The sequence below is a fragment of the Danio rerio genome, chromosome 10, assembly GCF_049306965.1.
Source record: "Danio rerio strain Tuebingen ecotype United States chromosome 10, GRCz12tu, whole genome shotgun sequence".
Classification (NCBI taxonomy): Eukaryota; Metazoa; Chordata; class Actinopteri; order Cypriniformes; family Danionidae; genus Danio; species Danio rerio.
In genome coordinates, this window is record NC_133185.1 from 10,575,001 (window position 1) to 10,601,841 (window position 26,841).

General features: G+C 35.5%; 1 protein-coding gene across 16 annotated transcripts in view; it reads right to left on the minus strand.

The window, feature by feature from the left end:
• The window catches only part of strbp (spermatid perinuclear RNA binding protein), a 192,272-nt gene that overhangs the window by 121,885 nt on the left and 43,546 nt on the right, over nt 1-26,841 (minus strand). For all 16 annotated transcript variants that reach the window (XM_021479265.3, XM_073914466.1, XM_073914464.1 and 13 more), the window contains exon 2: nt 14,493-14,567. The gene's annotated coding sequence lies outside the window, so the exon portion shown is untranslated. The remainder of the gene's footprint in view (nt 1-14,492; nt 14,568-26,841) is intronic.

The following is a 26,841-nucleotide window of genomic DNA, read 5'->3' on the forward strand; positions in this document are numbered from 1 at the left end:
CACAACACGGTGAACCTTGAGGCAGATGGGCTACAGCAGCAGAAGACCACACTGGGTGCCACTTCTGTCAGCTAAAAACAGGAAACTGAGGCTACAATTGGCACAGGCTCACCAAAATTGGACAATAGAAGATTGGAAAAACGCTGCCTGGTCTGATGAGTCTTAATTTCTGTTGCGACATTCTTATGGTAGGGGCAGAATTTGATATCAACAACATGAAAGCATGGAACCATCCTGCCTTGTATCAATGGTTCCGGCTAGTGTTGGTGGTGTAAAGATGTGGGGGAAATTGTCTTGGCACACTTTGTGCCCATTAGTATCAATTGAGCATTGTGTGAATGCCACAGCCTACCTGAGTATTGTTGCTGACCATGTGCATCCCTTTATGATCATCTTCTGATGGCTACTTTCAGCAAGATAATGCATCATGTCATAAAGCGTGAATCATCTCAGACTGGTTTCTGAGGTGTTCACTGTACTCAAATGGCCTCCATATTCACCAGAGCTCAATCCAACAGAGCACCTATGGGATGTTTAGAAACTGGAGATTCGCATCATGGATGTGCAGCCAACAAATCTGCAGCAACTATGTGATGCTATCATGTCAATATGGAGCAAAATCTCAGAGGAATATTTCCAGTACCTTGTTGAATCTATGCCATGAGGGATTAGTGCAGTTTTGAAGGCAAAAGGGGGTCTAACTCGGTACTAGTAAGGTGTACCTAATAAAGTGGCTGGTGAGTGTACAGTACACACACTAGCTCATTTGCTCACTCATTAGCTTTCCCTTATTATTATTATTATTTCTATTTATAGATATTCTATTTATTTATTTACTTATACATTTATTTTTTTCTGCACTTTTCGTTCTCATAACTATTTGGTACTTTTACACAATACACCTTTTTTGTCAAGCCAACAATACAAATATAAATGGAGGTTGGGGGGGGTAGAGAGACGGCATGGAACGGTGGGCAAAAAAAAGTGTGGCTCTGTGCTGGTTCATCCCACGGGAACTGTCGTCATGGCTACATCCTTCCAGCAGCAGCTCCCTGAATCCCAGAGAGTGACGAATGGAAGGCAGGAGGAGTAAGAGAGAAAGAGAGAGAGAGAGAGAGAGAGAGAGAGAGAGAGAGAGAGAGAGATGACAGAGACAGATGGAGGACTGAGATGGTGTATCAGCACATGGTCAAACACACAGAGCCATTGACTGACCACTGACACAACAACACTTACTCAACACTAAACACTCCAACACCACCAGTACCTGAACTGAACACTGGAAGACTGAAGACCGCACAAAATGAATCTCACTGCAATTAAATTTCATAATACGATGCTTTTTGCCACTGTCATGCATCTTGCTGCATTATTCAATACACAAAACATTTATTTACAAGCACAAACAGTATCCAATAGTGTCACCCTTGATAAAAAGGTGACAGTGAAGAAAATGCCTTTATACAGTAGTTTAACCATTTGATGTTTTCTCAGAACAAAAAAGGTGATCTCTCTGGGAGCAAACAATTGTAAACATAGCAGTTTTATACAAAAAATGGCTAATATATAAGTCTAATAAAAATAAAATATAGGGGTGCTCATTTCATTTAATTTTGCTAACTGACAACCGCCACTCGTTAATCAGTTTTTAACGGTTAACTAGTCACTATTAAATTATTATTAATTTTTTTAAAACAAATTGACGTGTCTATTTTGTGTCTGAGACATTAAATATTGCATTTTAAATACTGATTTATTTTAACATGCCAGCATATTAATAACAGAACATAACAACAGAGCGTCTTCACGCACATGCAGTGTTTCCAACAGCATAGAAAAACAGAATAAACTAAATAAAATGAATAAAATAAATTGGCCTGCCCTGAATTATTTTCACTTAAACAATTCATTTAGAGAACAAAACGAAAACACTGATTGATCCTTTTTAAAAACCGGCATAGGCTATTTTTTTTCCAATCATATGTTTTTTTTTTTCTGTCAAATAAAAAAATCATTATTTTAAAGATCATGTCTTGCTATATGGATTCCTCTCTTACTCATGGTTCAAGTGCGTGTGCTGCGTGATGAAAAGACAATGACAACACGCGCATATGTTGACATTTTGTAAACAGTTTTGTTGTTTGAATATGATATTGCATTAATGTGCATACATGCATTATAAGCTGTAAAATAAAAGGTAAAGCCTATTTGTTGTGTGTATGATGCAGATCCAGGAAGCGATCAGCATCAGCGCTGGTTTGGCATCAGCTCGTCTGTATCAAACAGCAATATTCTTCTTTCATTTTGCTTCTTTGGCAAGTATGTCTGTAGGCACGTGTGGTCATACGTTATCGTCCCGCGATAAAATTATGGAAAATTATTCATCAGCGTGGAGCTAAATGTCATTGCTTCCTTACAAGTACTGTTTAGTGACAGTGACAAATATTGGCCTGGCATAGGTAAAACAGTATTTTGTCAGATGCGTAAATGCAGATAATTTTGAAAACATGATTTTTATTTTTTAAACACATTAAAAAAGCTTAAAGGCTGGTTTATACATCTGCGTCAAGTGTTCGATGTGACCCACGGTGCTTGCCGTGCGTGTAGGCCGAGCATTTATTTCTGCGTGCTGTTATGTGGTGCTCGGCAATAACACTTATAAAACACTAGCTGGCAGTAGGTTATGTTATGTTCCTCTGTATCGAGTTTCTTTGCGAGCGTTTTGTTTTTCTGAACGCTACCTTAACGTACAAGTAGCTAAAACTTGCTTATTCAGACACGGTAACTGGTGTACATGCAACTATTTTATTTATTATGATAAGGTAAACACAAAACATCTAGAGCTTCTTCACAGGACTTGACACTTCTAAACACTCGCTCCATTGGGCTCACGGCTTTCAGCACTGCCCACACTGCACAACTACCAAGCTGACCAATCACAGAGCTTGCACTACACATAATTGCGAGGTGTAGTTACATTTTTTGAAAGGTGCCATCGGCGTCAGCCAAATTGAGGAATATGTGATCACGCAAAGGCTGTGCCGGAGCATACGTGTGCAGTTAAAGCAGGAGTATAATTCAGCCTTAAGGGTGCTTTCACACCTAGACGTTTGTTTAGGAACCTGACACGTTTCCCCCCTTAGCTCAGTTCATTTAGGCCCCGTTTACACTAATGCGTTTTAGTTTGAAAACCCATAAGTTTTGCTACGGTTACGCCATCCGTCCACACTATGCCGGAGTTCTCGAGCGCCGAAAACAGAGCGTTTCAAAAACACTGGAGAGGCCGTTTTCATTCTGAAACGCTGCTGCTCCGTCTCAGTGTGGATGATGGAAAACGGAGACATCTGAAAACGGAGGCGGGGCTGCCGACATTCGTCTCTCTGATTGGGGCTTTTCCTCAATATTAAGTAGCCTCCGTGTAAGTTCAGACTTCGCAAGTTTGATCAAGGTTGCAGTCTCTTGTTCTCAGTTTGATATGGAAAACAGACTATACCGAGGACACGGGTAAATCTTCAAACGAACAGTGTACTTTATAACTTCATTCACATCACCCTGGCTACGTTGTTTCACTTTCTCAACAATAAAATGTAAACATGATATAAGGAACTGCCTATTTTCATTTTAATATTAACAACTAAACAGACAGCAGAAATGTTGAGGCGCCGTGCTGCATATATGAGCGTCATCTTCACTGTGTAGATATTTATAACAAAACAGAGCCTATAACAACTACCTCCTTTCAATTTCAGTGAAAATACGAAACTTCCCGTCTCTTTTGCTTAATACCTGTTTTAATAATCGATAATAGCCATTATAAAAGTATAACATACAATAAGTTTATACATTATAGGAAATAAAGGCTAGCGATCAGTCAATATACAGAATAGGCTAGGTGGTTACATTAATCATTAACTTATCTTTGCGCTCAGCCAAAACATGTTACCTGAGAACAAGTAATAGATTCTAATGACCAAAGTCAGGGAATATGTCGTTAGATAAAGACAACAAGATGAATGAAATATCCCGATTAATAAATACAGTGAGATTAGATCCAGCGGGAGATGCTTGATGAGAAGTCCGACTAGCACAGCTCTCATCTGGGTAGATGGGCTGCAGCGCTTGTCAAAGAGTGTGTTTGTGGTCACGTGATGTGTGCTTTTTTAGCGTTCTGGTATGGACGGAGAGCAGTTCAGAAATGCTGGGTAAAACGCAAGTGTGGACGCGGATCGTTTTCATTCTAAAACGCTGTTTTAAAACCAAAACGCACTAGTGTAAATGGGGCCTTAGGCATATGTGAATACCGCAAACCGTGCTTGGATATGCACCAAAATAATCGGCCTGAGATCACTTGAATGACAAAAATTAAGAGCAATATATTAATAGATTCAACAGTATAATTTTTACAACCCTTAACAACTGAAATGAGGCTCTGTATGAGAAAGTTGTACCTCTGATTTATATTTGGTGATTATATCTGTGGTTTTACCATTCAATATTAAAGTTCACCTTTTCGCTTACAATGTTTTATTGCTCATCGTCATACATTAAAATAAAGGGTGTGACAGCTGAGCAGAACCCCTAAATATTTAGGTCTGTTTAGGAACACTGAAGTCAAACCTCATCAAGAACAAAAAGCAACATTGTAACCATTTTAATTCCTGTTTCAGAACAAAACAATCAATCTACAGGTGTAAAAGCACCCTAAATGCTGTAGAATTGCTGAAGTTAGTTTGGTCTTACGGTCAAAAGGTCTACAATTTGACATTACATTACTACTTCTCATTCAAAAACAAATCCAAAATAAAAGATCGAAAGGTTAAACAGTTAAGACATTTTTAATTCTTCTTCCCCCATATTTACCAAGGATGCCAATACTAGTGGAGGGCACTGTAGTTTTTAATGTCCATTATTCATCAAACTGAGCAAATGATCATCTGTGTGTTTATCAGTGTTTATCTGTATTCATCAGTTGTGGTCGGTGACTCCAGGACTCCCAGCGGCAGACACCGTTTTAATCCGAAATTCAAGCAGCTTTAAACAGAACAGCGTCTCTCTCTCTCTCTCTCTCTCTCTCTCTCTCTGAAAGCAGATCATGTTTGTGTCTTCCGCAAGACAAACCCATACAGTCCAATCCAAAATACATCTCAAAATGATGAAAAACAGATAGGAGATGGGAATAACAAAGGCTGACAGAGAACAAAGGCTAGACAATGAAATACAGTAGCACTGTAAACTCCCTGACAGGAAATGACAACGGAAGAGAGCGGCTTTGAGAAACTGATCTCAAATGTCAGATGGCGATAATGATAAGACACAGATGAAAGGAAACAGATCGTATCACAATCATTTGAAAAGCATAATACCGTGTGCACAAATAAAATAAGTCTTAACATCAGATAATTCAGTATTTTAACACCATCAGCAATATTTTGAATTCTTAAAATAGCATACAATTAAAAATACTGAAGGATTTTTATTATGTGGTGTAAAGTAACAAATTACAAATACTTAAACTACTGTAATTGAGTAGATTTTCTCAGGAATTGTAATTTTCTAAGTAGTTATAAAAATCTGTACTTTTACATTCCTTTGAGTACATTTTAGTGCAGTACTGGTACTTTTACTTTCCTTTTACCTGCAGTCACTGCTTCATAATTTTTTTTTCTTGTCTATGGGAATTAGAAAAATCAGTCCTGTGATTCCTGTCCAATCAAATCGTACAAAGAAGTAAAAAGGTAAATCACGTCATAATGAACTACCTCAAGACATGGGCAGCATATTGTTTGGAAGCATTAAAAGTGTCCAAGAAGATGTCCAAAATCTTTAAATGCATTGACGTTGAGACTGTTTAGATGTATGTTACTGATGAGAAGATGACAGATGTTTACTGTATGATGAATGAAATGGCCTTAAACACCCAGCAGGCACATGCGTCAACATGACGTCAGATTGACATTGCACCCCAATGTTGTGGGGACGTTGCATTTTGTGTGGAAATGAAAATTGGGTTGACATCAGAACCCAACATCAGGCTGATGTCAACGTCTAATGTCCAACCTAAAATTAACTAAATATCAATGTCTAATGATGCTACAGCTTGACGTTGTGTTACCACTTTGACTTCTATCAGACATTGGATTTTGGTTGTCATACAGTACCTGACGAATAAATGTCAGTATTTGCGTCAATAAGACGTTGGTTTAAGATGTTAGCTTGACGTTAGATTTTGGTCACTTTCTATCACAACCTAAAATCAACCAAATATCAATGTCATTTGATGTCGTTATTGGACGTCAAAATAACATTGTCCTTAGACACTGACTAGACATTGAAATTTGGCCACCCAACATCACAACCTAAATCTAATGCCGAGTTCAGACTGCATGATTTTCAAACTAGTCGTGTCACATATGTTTTCACACTGCATGACTATCTGGGCTAGCGTTTCGTTGCTGCTTTGTTTACACTGCAAGATGGTTCGGCGACATGGACATTCACATTGCATGACTTTATTATAGGGAGAATCGCCGACAACTTCGTCCAAACTATGTCTCACAGCCAAAAACACGTAGTATATCTTTTGTTATTAACTACATAATGAGAAAGAAGTCTTTAATGGGGTAGAACGTAGAACATGTACATGTTTGCTCACCTGGGTTTAAAGGGAATTAGCCATTTCTCCTCAACGTTGATAATAAACTAATTTTTTTCTGTATGAAACGTCAAACAGACACGGTTGCTCCTGAGTCCTGTCAAACCTCCACTAGTTTTCCCTTCATTTCGTGAGTCCAAATAAACCGAAAAAGAGCGCTTATAACTTCTCCCCGAGCCTCCCGCTGGCCTGCAGCAGGTATACACACACACACACACACGCAAGTGAAAGCTGCTCTCTCATTGGCTTTAGGCGATCGCTGATGTTATTTTCAGTTAAAACTCAATTCACACAGCATGATTTGAATCGCCGACAGCTCCAGATATTTAGCACGCCAAATATCTCACAGGCATCGGCGACTCATCGGCGATTCTCTCAGATCGCGTCTTTGATCGTTCATACTGTATGATTGTCACTCACGTGCACGAGCATCGATTTGCCTGTGATTTCAGGCATTTGTCAGCGATTTCTCAAAACCTGTCGGCGAGCCAAAATCGGGGCTAAAATCACGCAGTCTGAACTAGGCATAACCTAATATTAATGTCTTATGATGTTGTGTGCCTGCTGGACAATAACTAAATGCACTATAGAATGTTACGTTAACACACACATGCACAAATTACATGTAAATGCATCAGCTTTTGACAGCGTAATACTACTCTTGAGTACTTTTGAAAGGTTTTTTACTCTGAGTAATATTTACAACAGATACTTTAACTGTAATTGCTCTACATTTTTAAGCAAGTAATGGTACTTTTACTTGAGTATGATTTTTCAGTACTCTTTCCGCCACCGAGTAATAGTAACAAAAATATAATTTAAATAAAAATTGATAAATTTAGAACCAAGCCAAAGGAAAATGAATGAATGAATGAACTATTTAAACTCTTACTGTTAACATTTATTATATTTTAGTGATTTATTATTTATTGGTTATTATTATTTTAAATTTTATTCAAAGTAATGTTGTAGTTGTTTATGTTGTCCATAATCAACTTAAATTATAATAATAAAGCATAAGGAAATAAACGATATATCTCAGAGGTCGTAATTATTTTCATTCAAAAAAAGTGTGAAGAATTTATCAACTTGAGTTAGAAGCTACATCCAGAATGATCAATTAACTCTGAAATGTCAGCCGTTCTATAAAACAGCAGAGATAGAGGCGCAGGCTGCCAAAGTCATTGGATTCTCAAGGACACTGCGGCGAAGCTGTGTGTCTGTGCGTGTGTGTGTGTTGATTTGACGGAGAGAGACGAGCGTGCAGGAATATGAGAGGCAGACTAGGAATACACTCACGTGGATTGGCCATAGAGTGAGCATGTGTGTCAGTGTGTGTTTCTAAGGGCGAGGCTTGGCATCTGGGCCACAAAGCATCATGGGGAGGGAAGCAGAGCGATGACGCCAGGGTTTGAGCCAGAGAATCAATGTCTAGGGTAGCGTTGTCATCAAACTAGAATTTGTAACTTCCATACCTTAAAAAATATTGACACTCGATACAATTAACAATACTACAGAGAAGTACTGCCACATAATTAATTCACATATGTAATATTTATGCAAGCATTCATTTGTCAACACACACAATTTTAATTACAATTTAAATATCAATTTTAATATTATAAAATAAATAAACACATTAATGCTGGGTTCACAATAAACACGGAATTGAGTATTTGCGCAGGTATTTGCACGGAGACTTTCATACTTGATGCACTCACCATTGTACTGTTATTTGCAACCACAGGGGGGGCGATGTCGAGTAGGGTAACTGTCATGACAAAACGGATGACCAAGTCAGCGAGTGGAGTTGCATGATGGAGTTGCTAAATGAATGAATATAATAATATACCAAATGAATTGGTTGTGGATAAATATGGAAAAAACTCATGAAAACTTTTGCCGAAAATGTGTGCTGGTAATTATTTTCGCCATCTTGCCAACAACATCTCATTGTGACATCTTAAACGGTTCAATGGGATCTCTATAATTGCAGATTACGCCTATAACTAGGGCTAGATGGAATCTGCAGACGTTTTTTTGATATTTCTGCGAGGGATTTTGGTAAAAAAAAATTTTAATATCATAACTAAAACCTTAATATATGAAATAAAAAATAATTTCTTTTTAACTTTTATTTAATGTTTAAAATGCAAATCCAATTAGATTAACTTTATTTGGTAAATAAAGCAAGTTTGTCATATAAAATATCTAGTAAAAGACTATATTACTGTTCTATAAAATATTAAAATATTACTGTACAAACTGCATTGTACATAAATCAGATGAACATTTTCACATTAGTCAATAACATTACTAAAATTAATTAAAAAAACTGAATAAATTTAGATTTACACACATTTACTTGAGCAAATAAACAGAATTAATGATGGGCTAAAAATCTGCGGGATTCCGGGTGGGCCTACCTTTACCTATAACTTACTACAGGTTATGTCCTTTTATGTTACGCCCCTGTGTTGGAGTAATGAGGTGGCGTGAAAAAAAAACGTTGCTCGATTTAGGTGGAAGTGACAAACTACAAGCTTTGGATGTTTATATCATGGTTTATATTTTCAACAGGTGAATTTTGTCCGTGTTTTAAATAAGGATGCAACGATAGTAGATTTTGTTTGAGGAATAGTCTGAGGAATAATCACGGTTTCACGATTATTATGCATTCATTAATTTCAAAACAATTTACTAATTTAGAAAATCAAATGAATTCAAAGTTCCTTATATTTTACGCTAAAAATAAATAAATTAATTAATTAATTAAAATAAATTAAAAATTGTATTTGTCTAATGCAGGACTGGAAATTTACTTTTTTTACTTGGTAGCACCGGTGCTCTCAACTTTAAAAGTTTAGGAGCACCATAACAAATTTAGGACAACCCAGCAAAAATGAATGAGCACCACTGCAAATTGTATACAATAAAACTGGATTTCTTGTATTTAAAAAACATCATTAATCAGGAATAATAAAAAAACACAAACAATTAACTAATTCTAATGACTTATTGATATTTGCACAATAATTCCAAAATAAATGTCTAATAATTATAAAATATTAATGATGACGAAGATGACAATAACATCAACAATGAATTTCATTTGTCATTATCATGCTACCTTAAATGTAAGTTATCTGCTATAAAAAGTCCTACTTTTAAATTATGAAAAATAAATGTATGCTTTGCATCAAAAAAATTAAACATAGCAGTAAGAAATATATTTTGCACTATTGTTTTTATTTGCATGTCAATTTAATAAACAAAAAATATTTCTGCTACAAAACATAAACGTAAGATTATAATAAATCATTCAATTCAATGCTGAAAGCTTCAAAGCAGTCATCAGTAACTAAAAAAAAGAAAAAAAAACGGACAAAGGAAAGTAAGAAAGGCATCACTTCTGTCACACTTTAAAGGTTTTGGTTTCGGTTTGAGTCATTTTAACTGTCATTCTCGTTATGCAATATTTTTCTGTGCTTATGGAAAAGCAGGCGAGACTCAGCCAGCCTAATAAATGAATGGGGAAGAGCAGAATTCTCGCGATGACCACTGCAGCAGTTTTAGTTTAAACTAAGTAAAGTTGAGCTTCTATGTCAATGATGTGTGTTAGAAGTGTTAGATTTTACATTTAGCGGTGATTTGAGCTAAACACACAGTAAATGCAATGCATCTGGATTCGTATCTGTATTTTCAATTGACGGGTGCTTTCAATATCTCTATACCAGCCTTCCCAGTAGGTGATATTATGCTATTGGCTAGAACGGGTGGACCTAAAGTGCCTTAAAGCAGATAATTTAAAATGAATAGTAAATGGCAGAAGTACTACATATCAAAACAGATATTTTTGAACACACTACAGTTAATAAATCGAGCGTTAGAAGACAGAAAATCGAAATGGAGAAGTTGTTAGTCCTGGCGACTTGCTCACCCTTACAGCTCAAACCAGTGGAGACTGATTAGCCACCTTTTGAACAGGAAGCCAGAGTGTTTTGGTCTGTCGGAAACAGCGATACACTCCATTACCTGAACCAAGTCCGAAAGGAGCAATACAAGTGCTCTCAAACTCCACTCGACTGCTCAAAAACAGCCAAAACGAGACAAAGCAAAGTAAGAGAAGTTTGATTGGTGCATTTCTGCCCAGGCCAAGACGAGATCAATGCCACCCACGGCCATTAGTTGGTTATTTTTGTGCTCCAGGCACTTTACTTGGCAATTACGACTTAGTGGCCGTGATAAATTGGCCTTTGCTGTATCAGTGGCTGCTTGAGAATGAGTCTTCCCTTAGCGGACATGAAGGTGTGTGATAACTGCGCCAGTGGTCTATGTTTGGTCTCAAACAGGGTTCAGTTGTACATCATGAGAGGTGTCGAGGACTCCACATCTGTACCCATCAGAACACAACAAGCCAAGATTGCCCTGAGATTGTTCAGTGAATGACACCATCTGGTGAGGGCTGCATTTGGGAGGGAAATGTAACAGCAATTTTTCTGGAAAAACAAAATAGCTGACTGAAAATGGGATATGAGGGGGGGGGGGGGGGGGGGGGGGGGTGTTAGACTGCGTACTGAAATAGATTTTAAAAATTATTTTATGCAACAGGTAAAAAAAAAAAGGTAACTGAATGTAAGCAATCTTAATGATTATTAATGATTATTATTACTATTACTATTATTATCATTAAAAATGAATAATTAGCCAAAAAATACATATTCCAGCATATATTTTACACAGTGGATGTCTTTAAAGCCACAACGCAGTATTGGGAAAAAAGAAAACCATAATTATCTACTTACGCCTAATTATAATAATGATTAATTACATAATAAGAATTATTTATAGCATATACAATAATATTTTGATGCAAAATAAAAAGATCTTGATGGTTTATTGTGGGTATGTTGTTTACATGAAGAAATCTGTTACAAAAATTATAATAAACAATTATATTTAGAAATTACAAAGTTTTTGTTTTGCATTTACATAAATTTTACATTTGAATAGCCAAAATTACAAGTTTTAGTCTTTTAAATGTGATTAATCGCGATTAATTTAAAAAAAAAGTGTGATTAATTAGTTAATTGTTTTTCATCGATTGACAGGACTAATATATATGTGTATATATATATATATATATATATATATATATATTAGGGATGTAACGGTATTGTAAATACCGTCATACCGCAATATTAATTTTTTTCGATATTACCGTAGTCGCATGACTCGGTAAAACTATAGGTCTTCTGAGAAAATTTGCTCAGGCGAATGAAGCGAACGGGAGGTACCGGAAACTACAATTCCCATCAGCCCAGGCTTGGCCATAATCCCTTGCGGTCTGTTGTCGCTACAGATCCAGTAATGCGGAAATGGAGTGTGCTGCTAGAAGCGGGGATGAAAAAGAGTTAGAAAACCCTAAAGCGGGTGTTGTCGCCGCGCGCGTACTGAATAGCGGTGTTGTCGCGCGAGTTCTTATCAGCTGTGTTGTCGCGCGCGTTCTGATCAGCTGTGTTGTCGTGCGCGTACTGTAAAGCGGGGACGGAGGGTATGTCGCGTCGCGGGGGCACTTTTGATCATTTTGGAAGGGAACTTTCTATCCAAGACTAAAAAGGGCATGTGCACTGCACAGGTTGAGGCCTGTGTGTGCACGTGCCTGCAAGTTGGGGAATACGACTAATAATCAGTCATGGGGACTGCAGAAACACAGCACACTGTTCAGATTGATGCAGACATGAGACCTCTATCTCACTCATGGTTTGTCCTCTCAAGTGGGGGAAAGACAATGCACAACATTACCCACTGCTGTCAACCTGGGCCAAGTCATATCTCTCTTGTCCCAGAAACCTCGGTCCCAAATGAGAGGGTTTTTTTCTGTTGCAGGGGACATTGTAAATACCCAGAGATACCAGCTTTTACCAGATTATATTTATATGATAATTTTCCTTTAAACCCATCTCTATCTAAGTGAGTGAGTGATTAAATGTTGAATGTGATGAGTTTTCAACACTACTAAATTGAAACTTAATTTTTTTACATGGTTTAATAATTTTTTGTTATTAAAATTGAAGTTTCTGTTTCAAAGCTTACAGATAGATGACTAATTTGTATGTCATTAACACTCTTGGCACTTTTTTGGAGTATTTTCATAAGTTTTGTTTTTTCCTGTAAATGATTCAATAAATACCGTACCGTGACATTCATACCGAGGTATTACCGTACCGTGAAATTCTGATACCGTTACATACCTAATATATATATATATATATATACACACACACACACACACACACACACACGCACACACATATAGATATATATGAACCAAACTCAGACTTGATTGAAGTCCATGAAGAGCAGCATTTAACATCATTTTATGAGTTTCTCATGTGTAAAGGACGACAGTGCTGTGCTTCACTCTAAAACAAGCAGTGCATATACATTCAGTTAAAGCACAGTACGTTGTTTCCTCTAGGATTTTATCCAGCTGTGGCGGTAGGCCTTTTTTGTTTACACAGATCTACCAACTACTTATGGCGTTTTTGCAATGACAAATATCGTAAATGTCGTGAGCACAGGATTTCAAGTCAAAATCACGTTTATATAATAGCCTACAAGCATGCAAATTTCTTTTCTTGCGCGGCGATTTCCTGTGCTCGTGCAAAAAACTTAAACTCAAGCGCAGATCTTCTTGTATGCTCTCAAATAAACGCTACTGAAGAGCGATTTAGTGCGTTTATGTCACGAGTATGTCTCAAGCATTTATTCGATTTGCTAGGAATATATATGAACGTTTCCAATAGACCTACCGAGCAGTATTAATGTGTCCTGAAGTAAAGTGAAATGGCTATTTGTCGTGTTTGCTAGCCTGCTAGCATCACACACCTGTCAGTCAGTCAGTCAGTCTGTCGGTCTGTCAGCACGTAACCTTAAAGGGTTAAACAAATGAGGCAGAGCACTACTACGCTAACAGAAAAGTTTGTTATAATTCACTTAGCCTTCAATACATTTTGGTGCGATTATTACCCGCTATTAAAAAACAAAATGTTTTGATTGAGAAGCTGTAATGTAGCCATGGCAGGATGAATTTTGGCGTGGCGCCCTGCCATGGAAGTATTAAGTCATTGCAGCTTTATTTCAATTAACTTTGCAACCCTGCCATCCAGATACACTTTTTGATAAAAAAAAAAAAAAAAAAGAWTATATATATATATATATATATATATATATATATATATATATATATATATATATATATATATATATATATATATATTTATATTTCCATTTTTTATTGAAAACATATCATTTTAACAAACACACACACAAAAAAAAAAAACATTTTTCATTTTTACATCAACTATTCCCTTAAACAAATACAGAGTTCAAGTTTAACTCAACATCTCCAAAGTGGTGCATGAAAACAAGCCTGTAAACCAACAAACCTTCTTAAATTCAAACTGGAAACCTGTTCAAACTGTTCAAATGCCCATGTGCAATTTTAAGGGTATAAACTATGGCATTACTGCATGTATATGATCAACAAACAGAAAACGTTGTGGGGGCAAATACATTCACTCCAACTAAAACCACAAAACTTGAAATGCATCCAGACCACCCTGTACTAATTACTCCTAAAATAAGCAGTGAGGGAAGAGTTTCTGCGAGCTACACAGCCATAAAACCTGAACTGAAAATAAACACGCATGAACAGACCAGAGAATGGGCTGGTGGTCTTGAGTAAGTCTGATTTATGTGTGTGACCCCTGCCTAACCTGCTCGGGACAGTGTTGTTCATGTAAGAGAGAGAGAAAAAGACAGAGAGGTCACGTACCGTCAGCTCGTCAGTTCTACCTGAGGCTCTCCAGCACCTGATGGACAAGGAGGACAAAAGCTGATGAATCTGGACCTGGAGAAAAAGAACAAAAGTTTTTAATCCACTCACAATATAATAATGCTGTGACTACTGATTAAGAGAAAAGCAAAACACAGACACGCATTAACAGTATATTACAGTGAACAAGATTATTAGTACTCTTCCGCATTAAAAACACACTGTAAACTCTCTGTAATGGTTAGAATGGTTTTAAATGATTTGGTAATAGTTAGAACTAGGTTGTACTGTTAAAGTATAAAGAAATAAAATATGTCTTATTGAAACAAACATCCAAAACTATTTATACTTATATGTAATTTAGACTGACAGGCCATATACTGACAGAAAGACAGTCATACAGAAAGATAGATCTAGTTAAATCTTTATCATTTTGTTTAATAAAATAACCAAGGCACATGTTTCATTACTTAGTGGAAAATAAAGTGATCAGAATTAGAGGACATCCATAATTGTAGCAAGAAGAAAGAGTGCAACAAAATTTTTGAAGGTTCCAGAAAATCAGAAAAAAATGAGTAGGAATTGTAAATGGCTTCAGGACATACAGTACAGTTGAAGTCAGAATTATTAGCCCCCCTGAATTATTAGCCCCTATATATTTCTATACATATATTTCTATTTAACATAGAGATTTTTTCAACACATTTCTAAACATAATAGTTTTACTTACTCTTTCTAATAAATGTATCTTATCTTTGCCATGATGACAGTAAATTAAATTTGACTAGATATTTTTCAAGACACTTCTGTGCAGCTTAAAATGACATTTAAAGGCTTAACTAGGTTAAATAGGTTAACTAGGCAAGTTATTTTAGAATGATGCTTTGTTCTGTAGACTATTGAAAAAATAGATAGCTTTGGGGCTAATAATTTTGACCTTAAAATGTTTTTTTTTTTAATTAAAAACTGCTTTTATTCTAGCCGAAATAAAACAAAAAAGCCTTTTCCAGAGGAAAAACATATTATCACATTTTAAATGAAATTTCATATGAAAAAAATCCTTGCTCTGTTAAACATCATTTGGGAAATGTTTAAAAAGGAAAAACAAAGAGGGACTTTTAATTCTGATTTCATTGCAATTGCATTATTTTTTTCCTGCAATATGCATTATTTACAATATAAATACAATTTCACCAGAAGATTTAAATAGCTCTATTTGGAAAGTCATTACTTTAGATTGACTAGGATGATTTGTGTGGGAGTGAAATATAAATATTAGATGTAATTTATAATATACATATAATAAACAAACTACAGTGATAAATAAACACAACTGAGCAAATCTTTATGTTCTTTTAAAATGCTTTAAAAATGTTCACCCAGGCCTTAAAAACACATGGAAATTTTAAACTTTCACTCTATAATAGATAAATTCTGTTGTGTCTCCACAAATCTCATCTGTTTTGGCCTGTGGATTCTGGTCAACTGGTCAACTCAACAACTCCTGCGATTAGAGCTGCACGATTCTGGAAAAAATGAGAATTTTAGCCAGATTTTCTCACAATTCCGAAGATATAAAATAAAGGTTAATATGAGTGGGCTATTAATATTGTTATTCTTAAACATGTGGAAAAACAGCAATAGGCTTTGTGTAGCTGTTCTGTTGGTTAAAATGCTAAATTTTGTATAGACTTGGAATGGCGGACTTGACTTCTGATTTGTCCTGGTCATTAATGCTGATGATGTTGAATTATTGTGTATGAGACATATGCTTACAATCTGTAATTTTCTGTTTAAAATCTGTCACTGACGTGATTTCGTGAATACAGAAGACTGGGTGGGTATTTTTGCAATTTGGCGGGTTTTGAATACTTTTTGGGCTGGAATCAGTCAGCTACATCTGGCAACACTGTGTGAGCTTTCGGTTTCATTTTCACTGCTAAGAGTGGTTTACTTCCTGCGCGGCTCCCAAACGATCAATCTGTGCCACAAACTGAATGTTATTTACAACTTTATTAGCTATTATTCACAGCCAATGCAGAGTCTGTTCGCTAAAGTAAACTTCATTCAATGGGTGCGCCCGCCTCTGTGGTAACAGCTGAATTATATCTTATAAATACAGCATGTGACTCTTTTAACAACATTTGGAGGTGTCCACATTGCTAAACAATGTATGTAAAACAATGTGAAGACTTGTGTGGCCACCATTGCTTCTTTACTTTTAAAATATGATTGACAGAATCGTAGAAATGCTGGATTAAGATAGTTTTCGCACAGTATGCACAGTATATTGCGATAAAGATGCTATAAGCAATCAAATGAAATAAAAAATGTTCGGTCACAATGGATATCAAGTATGTTTTATTCTTTAAATGTATTCTTTTATGTAAACAACATAATTCCCAATCAACCCCAAATGCACAAGGAGATAAAATGTAAATAATACATTGAACGCTATAAGATTATTTCCTTCACACATCAAGCAGTGGCTCTTGGCTTGTGCGGTGACACATTTAAGACCACAAAACGCATCACTCCGCATGCTTGAAGTGTTTGAATGCATAATGTGGGTTGCTTTCAAAACCAGTACATGGCTTTCTGAATCACTGCTGATCTGACCTTGTTCTACATCCACCATTCCCTCAGTGTGCTCCAGCAACAGAACAACACCCCAGCTTTATCGCACTGACCCTGTGGTTGTCGTCCACCACACCACACACACACAAATAATCCAGATGGCGTGGAGTGAGAAGCACAGATAAAAGGTGCAGTACAGCAGATCTGATGGCTGCGGAGGAGGACGCTGAGCCGGTGTGTGCTGTAAATGGCACGACCCTCCAGCTCAGTAAACAGTAACAACTAGATCTGCTGCAGTGGTCAGAAAAAAAAATCACCATCCACTGTTTCTGGTCATGGGGTGAATCAATTCTCAATGGACAACCCGCTGTTTGACAAATCAAGCACCACATTTGTTGGTCATCATCAGTTGAGAGCCATTTTAGTGCGTTTCAACAGATGTAAATGGACCAAGCTTGAATTCCTCAATTAGATTATGAGATGCTGAGAAGTGTTGTTTAACTGGCCGTTGATCAAAACAGCACAATACACATAATACATGGCCTCTGGGGTTCCAATAAATCCTGTAAAAGTGAATTGCTGCAATTATTAATCAAATCAGTAGTTTTTTTCTATTTTTAAGCTTTAAAGTATAGGGGTGTAATTAACAGTAAATCTAGAAATGTCATGGTCAAAGACTATATAATCATCATTATCAGTCATTGAATCACTCTCTTAAATGATTTGTTCAATAGCGCTGTTTCATTCAGGAATGAGAGAGCATTACAGAAATTTTACAGGCATGTTGTATAGGTCAAAATCTGTAATACTTTATGCTTTCTCTACACAGTAATAGAAGGAAATTTTAATTTACTGTAATAAACATAACAGCATTATGAATGCTTTTCCAAAGAGAATGAATACTTTTATAGCGCACAGTAAAAAGCATTTTCTAGAATAATATATTTCTTTAATTACAAAACACTTTATAAAAAGAGGGTAGTAGAAATACAAATACACTGAAACTATTATTTACGCATTTATTTTGCCGCTATTAAACGATTTATAGCTACTGATCACATACAAAAGTTTGCGTTTAAATAAAATTCTGTGTACTGCGTATATTTATTATACATATCTAAAAATATTCATATATGTAAATACAGGTATAGAAAATGTTCATTCATATGGTCCCACTATATATTAGGTGTCCTCAACTAATATGTACTTACACAGAAATTAATAATTAGTTACAATGTATTAATTGTGTAAATACATGTATTTACTGTGTACTTGTGCTTGATTAAATACCTGTATGTATTTACATCTGTAATTAACTTCTGTAAATACATTTGTAAATACACTGTTGTATTTACATACTTTACACCTCAACACACCCTTAAACCTACCCATACCACCAAACCTTGTCCATAACCCAACCTCTATCCCAACTCACGAGCACCACAAGTGTTCTCAAATACATTATGAACACAGTAAGTACGATGTATTTATTTTTTGATGCCAGTACATAGTAGTTAAGGACACTTAATATAAAGTGGCACCATTCATATTTATAAAATATTTATGCGTAACAAAATTAGATATAAATATGCATACATGTATAAATATTAGGTATATACACCTACAGAATGTACGTGTGCATTTATGTATTAAATATAAACAATACTATTTTGTACACAATTAGTCACGATTACTTTTTAAACAGCACTATGTTTATTAAAACAACCAACCTAAAAACTAAATTGCCAACTTAAAATAAAAAGAGTCGTTTTAATATATTTATTTAGAGCCGTTAAACGATTAATTGCTACTTATGGCATACAAAATAAAAGGCAAGTTATTGTATAACAAAAGGCAAGTTATTGTATAATATTGTATTGTACAGGTTTGTTCTATAAAAAATATATAAAGATCTCAAAGGGGCTAATAATTTTGTCCTTAAAATAGTGTTTAAAAAAATTAAAACTGCTTTTATTCTAGAATAAATAAAACAAACATGACTTTTTACAGAAGAAAAATTATTATCAGACATACTGCGAAAATTTCCTTGCTCTGTTAAACATCATTTAGACAATATTTAAAAAAGAAAAAAAAATTAAAAAGGGGCTAATAATTCTGACTTTAAGTGTATTTACGTAATGAATATAAACACAGTACTATTTTGTACACGATTAGTCACGAATAACTGTTAAACAGCAGAACGTTTATTAAAACAACAGACCTAGATATTAAATTGCAAACTTTATCTGTAGATTATTATTTTTATTTTAAGTTGGCAATTTTATGCAGTTTTTATACAGAAATATATATTGTCCTCAATAAATCGGTGTCAAAAAAGACCCAAGGGCAACTGCACATTATAGAAAAGGAAAAAGCTACATATTTACATTTTTTTTTTTATTGTGTGTATCCAACTTAAACCAAACTTTCTGTAAACAAGCAGAACTGTTCAGTCAACCAATCAATAAACAAATAAACTAAACACCTTGTTATCTTGAAGGCTACTAAAATCCTTTCAGAAGGTTAAATAATAAATACATTAAAAAAAAAAGTAAATTAAAAAAATTAAAACAAAAAGGCATACCCTCCTCACTGTTTTCCCATATAAAAGCCCTTGTCTGAATCAACAACGGGAGACTAGAATTTTAAGTGCAGTTTTATCTCAGCCGTCAAATAGTCAAGATAAGGAAATTATATTACATTTTCAATTGACCCGATGCAAGCAGTCAGCGAGCTCTTCTGAAAGCCAGACAATGCGGGAGTCAAGGATCAAGAGCAGGCAGCAAAAATAAAAGCAGTTGTAGCTCAAACAAATAGACCGTTTATTAGTCTTAGGAGCACAATGTGAATGAAAAAAGAATCACTGTTAAACGCAAGCTCTTTCCCTCCAATTCCAAAATTAGGATTCAGTCTCTAGTGGGCACTCGACCACAGCATCTGAGCACTCTTGAAACTGACCGACCATGTGTTTCATGCTACACCTCCGTCAATGGGCATCTTGCCAAGACTGTTGTTGAAGTGGCACAAGGTTTCCATATGAGCTTCAATATCACTGTGGCGACTGGCGGAGCGGCACGTCTGATTGTTTGATGATAAATACTGTAAGGCAATGAAAATTGTTTTTTGCCAAGAGACGAGCTATAATGGGCCATCTCTAATCTTTCCAATTTGAAAATTTAATCTGGCAGTGACTGCGTTCATGTGTACGCCATCGGTTTATCCATGACTGAAAAACTAGGTGGTTTTTAGGTCATTTAACAGTAGGAATGAAGAAATAAAAAAGAGAAAAGCAAAGGAAATTAGAAAGCAAGGAAAGGAGAATTGTAAAGATATGGTGAATTAAAATGAAAGGAAGGCTAGAAGATAATAAAGAAAATGGATGAAGGTTTGACAGTATTGGGGAAAGGGAAAAAAGGAAGGACTTATGAAAGAGTGACAAAGGTGGGATGAAGAAAGGAAATGGGAAATGAAAAATAAGAAAAATGGAAAAAAGAATAGAAATAAGCATAAACAAAATTATCCACAAAGAACATTGCATAATTTATTTATTAACTAAGGAAGAAAATTTCCTTCAAATAAGTAAAAAACTGTAAGTGTGAATAAAAGCAAAGTAAGAAGTATTACGAACTGGCAAAGTATAAAAGCAAAGCAAGGAAGGAAGGAAGGAAGGAAGGAAAGAAAGAAGGAAGGAGGGAAGGAAGGAAGGAAGGAAGGAAGGAAAGAAGGAAGGAAGGAAGGAAGGAAGGAAGAAAGAAGGAAGGGAGTGAGGGAAGAAGGGAAGAAAATAAAAAAGTACAGTATAGACAGTGACAAAAGGAGGGACAATAACTTGAAGGAAGATGGAAAGGTAAATTAAAAAAGAACAAACTTACAAAATAAAAAATAAAAGGGAAGGAGAAATATATGAGGTTGAAAGGAAGAAAAGAAAACATAAAGAAAGGATGTAGTAAAAAAGGAACCAAATAAATATAATATATATATAATTTATAATAAAAATAAATTAGTATAGAAATAAAGGAAGGAAGGAAGGAAGGAAGGAAGGAAGGAAGGAAGGAAGGAATGAAGGAAGGTAGGAAGGAAGGAGGAAAGGAGTGAAGAAAATAAAAAAGTATAGACAGTAATGGAAGGAGGGGAAAATAATTTGAGATCGGGAAGGTGGAAAGGTACGGAGACCCGGAAGGGACGTGATTGTGGGGAAAAAATTTGGTACAAGAAAAAAAAAAACTGGGTGAGAGAGAGAAAAAAAAGTGTGATAGAAAAACATATTTCTATAAGGTTTTTGCGTTCCCTCGCAAAGATGTTTTGCGTTCTCTGGCAAAACTGTTTCTCCACAAACACTTCCTGTTCACTTCATTTATTTAAACCCTCCCGTTTCTGCCAAAATTCTCCCGTATTTTACCATTATATCCCACTTTCTTTACATTAAAGCTGTGCGTCCATCCTCGCCTTTATTATGCTAACTCTGAACCAATGAAGTATAAGCGCTAACAGGCGCGCTCCATACTATAAACTAATCCCAAATCAGGTTCTGTACACACCATTTAAAGTGACACCTATTATTAACAAGTGAAGAGCAGCAAATGAATCTCAAGTTTTGTTCTGTTTGATAACAGATGTGTCTCTGTAAAAATGCACAGATCTATAATGAAAGCATTCCAATACTTTAGAAACAGTTTGAGCTCATTTAAGAGAAAATTAGCTGTTTAAAATAAAACATGCAGGACGAAGATGTTTACATGTTATTCAGTGTGTTTGTCTGTCTGTTTAAACATACACCCGAATCCAAAAGTGATCTGCACCTTTGCTCCTCTGTAAATGGCGTGTACAGAAGACGATCTTGGATCAGTTTACTGTACGGAGCGCGTCTGTCAGTCAGCGCTTATACATGAGATTCACTGGTTCAGAGGTAGCATATGAAAGGCGACGATCAACACACAGCTTTAATGTAAAGAAAGTGGGATAGAATGGTAAAATATGGGAGAATTTCGGCAAAAACGGGAGGGTTTACATGAAGTGAACAGGAAGTGTTTAAGGAGAAACAAAAGGAAGGAAATAGAAAGAAAGAAAGAAAGAAAGAAAGAAAGAAAGAAAGAAAGAAAGAAAGAAAGAAAGTCAACGAAGGGAGCAAGTTCAAGAAAGGTAATACAGCAGAAACAAAAAACGAAAAATAAAAAGGAAGAAAGGTATGTGGGGAAAATTATTTTGGAAGAAAAGCAAAATAATACAGATGTAAAGAAGCAAAGGAAGGAAAGGAAAGTACATAATCTAAGAAAAGGAAGAGTGAAAAAGAGAGATGGAAGGTAGCAAGGGAAAAGTAACAAGGAAAAGAACCAACACAGAAAGAAAATAGATAAAAGCTGAATTGTACAGCTATAAATGTTGATATTCAGACATCTATACGAGTACATGATTATCAACACTACAGTGAGCTGCATTAGACCACCTTATAATAACAAAACAATAACAAAAATGACAAAGCAATAGCATTTTTTTTCTAAATATTGAGAAGATGTAAAGTACAGTTGTTCTAGAAGACTGCATTAACGTGAAGCAAGTGTTTCAACAAGTCCTCGTGTCACATTGATCAAGCCGCTCTAAAATAGAGGCATTAGCAGAAGTGTGATCAATGCACAGAGCTCTAATTCAAACATCAATAATTACACTCTTATGTGAGCTGCTATGATACAAAGTGCTGCACACTCAATTATCCAGCAAAACAAATGTGAAGTCAGAAGTGAATAATGGGTACCTCATGGAGATGAAGGCCAGAGCCATTTGTTTTAATTACTTTCTGCCAAGATTACAAACTAATAAAGCTTTAGAAAAACACAAAACAGGGCATTAAAAATATGAAAAACAAATTAGCCATATTTTCACCAGTTTCGTTATTGTACGACCTCCTATAAGGATGGAGTCTGCTTTTGCTTTGTGAATCAGTGACTGCAGGAAAAAGAACACTAGGCTGGACATCGTCCGCACAAAAGCTGAAACGCTTCATGAACTTTTTGCTGACAGTGATGAACATTTGCGCCTGATAACAGGTTTTGATCTTTGGCTTCATTTTATAATACTGGACTTATTTTTCTACGAAACTTTGGACTTCGAGACAAGAGAGAAAAGTGGGAAAATGTTAATACCTTTCTAAAAAAAAAGTGTATAAAGTGTGTAATGAGGGGTTTTACAGCCTTAAAACATCTATAATAATTGTCAAAAAATAAAGCTGACTGCTTCACGGATTTTGCCTATCACAGGTTATGTTTAGAACATAACTCCCGCAATAAACGAGTGACCACTGTGTGTATATATATATATATATATATATATATATATATATATATATATATATATATATATATATATATATATATATATATATATATGCAATATGGCTGTATATCAGCAATGGTGGGAGGAGTGCTTTGGCTAGAGGCCACAGGCAGAATGCCTTAGTGCAGGGGCGCCCCCCTGTGTAAACTCTGGCCACACCTGCGGCCACCCCAATATGATTTTGCTGTTATTACTAATGTAAATGTATTTGCGTTGATGCGCAATATTTTAATTAATAAATAATTAATTAAATAAATAAATAAATAGCAGCCACTAAATTATTGTGATGTGATTGGTGCCACTGACAAAGCTGATTCACTGCCCCTCCCCGATCCTCACTGACAGCATGCACACACCTTCAATAGACAGCAATGGCAATTTAATATTTACCTTAAGGTACATTAATAGAAGAAGCTGTATTAATAAAAGTGTGACTCAAAAAGGAATATGGATAAATTATATTATTAGGGTCAAATGAACAAAATACATTACTATATAAACACACACTATGAGTGTGTGTGCATGTAGTAATGTATTTTGTTGATTTGATTGTTTTAATAATTAATTAATTAATCTACATTCATTTTAGACATGACATATGTGGTATGCTGTACAATAAAAGTACTGTATGTAAAGAAAAATTACTGAAAAAAATATTTTTATATATAAAAGTGTTTTTAGGTCAAATATATATATTTTTTATTTTATTGAATTTTTTTAGGAATTAATTGCAATATTTCAAGAGTAATTGATTACATGAATTAAAACCACATTGTTTAATTTACTAGAAACAAAAATATTACATTACACTGAATTCATATAGATAAATGTATTTTTGTGTGCCATACCAAGGTTAAGTGCGGTCTCTTCTGGCCACCCCTATGAAAATTTTCTGGGGCTTCCACTGCCTTAGTGTGCCAACAGTGACAATATACAGCCATATTGCACTGCTACGAGTGTGATTTTGCATATTATACAACAGGTTGAATGCATAATCGTGTATCGAATCAAGAAAATCAAACATAGAGAGTCTCAAAAATCCTTTTGTTTCAGAACAGCAGAAACCATTGCTAATTCACCAACATGCTGAATGGTATGAAATGCCATCAGTCTACAGAGATTTCACAGTATTTCTCTCTTGCAATCAGGATATCATAATAATTAACCCTGAAAAAGCCAAAGTAAAGCAAACACTACCAGATTAGTATGGAATAAATACAGCATACAACATTTAAAAAAGAGAGAGATAGACTTAGAATGTCACTTACTTTTTTATAATGATTTGACCAGATGTATTTTAAAATTCATGCTCCGTTTTTCTCCCCTAAGGACTCTGTCGCAATCTTGTGGTGGAACACAAAGCGTCTTTGCTTTGTAAATATTTAAAATAGGCACTATCCTTATAAATAAACTGCATATTTGCAATCTATATATAACCCATTAAAGTTATATTTAATAAAAAAAACTAAAACATAAATATAAGCTGAATATCTATAAAAATATACATCCTAAAAACAATCACAAAAGAGTTTAAATCTGTACACTATATGGTTATTATTATATTTTGTTAATAACTTAAAACTAAAAAAAGTAAAACAATTTTATTATGTTTAAAATAAAAATAAAAGTGAAACAAAATCTAATAAAATATTGACTTATTTATATGTTGACCTTATCTATAAATAAGTGCTGTCAAACGATTAATTGCGTCTAAGATAAAAGTTTGTATTTACAGAAAATATGTAATGTGTATATTTATGTATAAATGTAAAAATAAATACACACATGCTGCACACACAAAAGAAATATATTTACATGCATAAATATATTTATGTTATTTGTAATATATATAGTGCCGTCAATTTAACGTAATACCACCATCATACCACTCTCTAAAGGCTTCATCACAGTCTATGAAAAAGCCATGGAAATAATGTGTATAAATAAAGCGTCAATAATAAATAAGCTCTAATGGTATGAAAGCAATCCCAGCATCTCTGGCAATTTACTAAAAATTAGTCCAAATATTTTCTCACAATAAGGAGTGTTATTCCTGCATCTAAATCTGTCTCGCTCCACACATATGCAATGAGCCATGCGGGATTGTCAGTAAAGAGGATCGTGTGGTGATGATGGAAAGTGAAATTCAATTAGCGCTCTCAGACAACGTCTCCCACACACCGCTCCACACTGAATACTAGAGAAAAGGTCGCTTTCCAGATGAGAATAGCTCCACTGTGGGATTCATGTCAAGCAGACACTGCCTGCGCTATAAATTCTAATTGGTAAAAGCCGATATAATCTACAGACGCCTACTTAAGCTTGGAGATTGGACATCATAAAACAGCATGTTTTGTCATTGAGCCACAAAGCCCAGACGGCATGTATAGAAATCAGAAAACTGCATTTGTCTGATTGTTTTCTTGCTTGTGACAGCTTTTTCAGGACAAACTTGTTCCTTGTCAGATAATGTTCTTTCTGGGAAAGAAAAAAGCTAACGCCCTTCTAAACGTGTTGTGTCAGATCTTTGTAAAAAGTAAAACGAAACCTTCAGCATTCCAAAGAATGTGTTTCCAGCAACTGAATGCCAACAGACAAACCAGTCTGACTGCAAACTCTCTTACAAGAATATCAAGAGGAATCTGCTGGCCGATCCCTAATTTTCTCTTGTCAGCAGCAGTAAAGGTCAGAGATGCCATTATTATGAAGTACCAGCGCCCTTTAGCTATCAAAAAATGCTGTCCCTTCAGCATTATTTAACATGTTTTATGGAGGTATTTTAAAGGATTTGCAGCAAAATGTTGAAATGAAGTAATTCAGAAGCAAATTAACATCTAAATCCATCCCCATAAAATGACCGTGAGCTATTTTTTCGCTAATTATCCTTATTGCTTCTTGCAGGTAGTTAGAGCATTAGCCCAGATTATTATGGATGGGATGGGAAGGGGATGGATAAGATGGGAATGGATGGATGGGTGGATGGATAGATGGAATGGGAATGGATGCAAAGGCGATTGATGGCTGGACGGTAAGAGCATTAGCCCAGATCATTGCCCAGATTTATTTGGATGGATGGATGGATGGATGGATGGATGGATGGATGGATGGATGGATGGATGGATGGATGGATGGATGGATGGATGGATGGACATACTGAATGAATGGATAGATGGAAATACTAGATGGATAAACTAATAGATAGACATACGGATTCCGAATGGATGGATGGATGGATGGATGGATGGATGGATGGATGGATGGATGGATGGATGGATGGATGGATGGATGGATGGATGGATGGATGGATGGATGGATGGATGGATGAATGAATGAATGGATGAATGGATGGATGGATGGATGGATGGATGGATGGATGGATGGATGGATGGATGGATGGGATGAGATGGGATGAGATGAGATGGGATCAGATGACAAGGAATCAGAT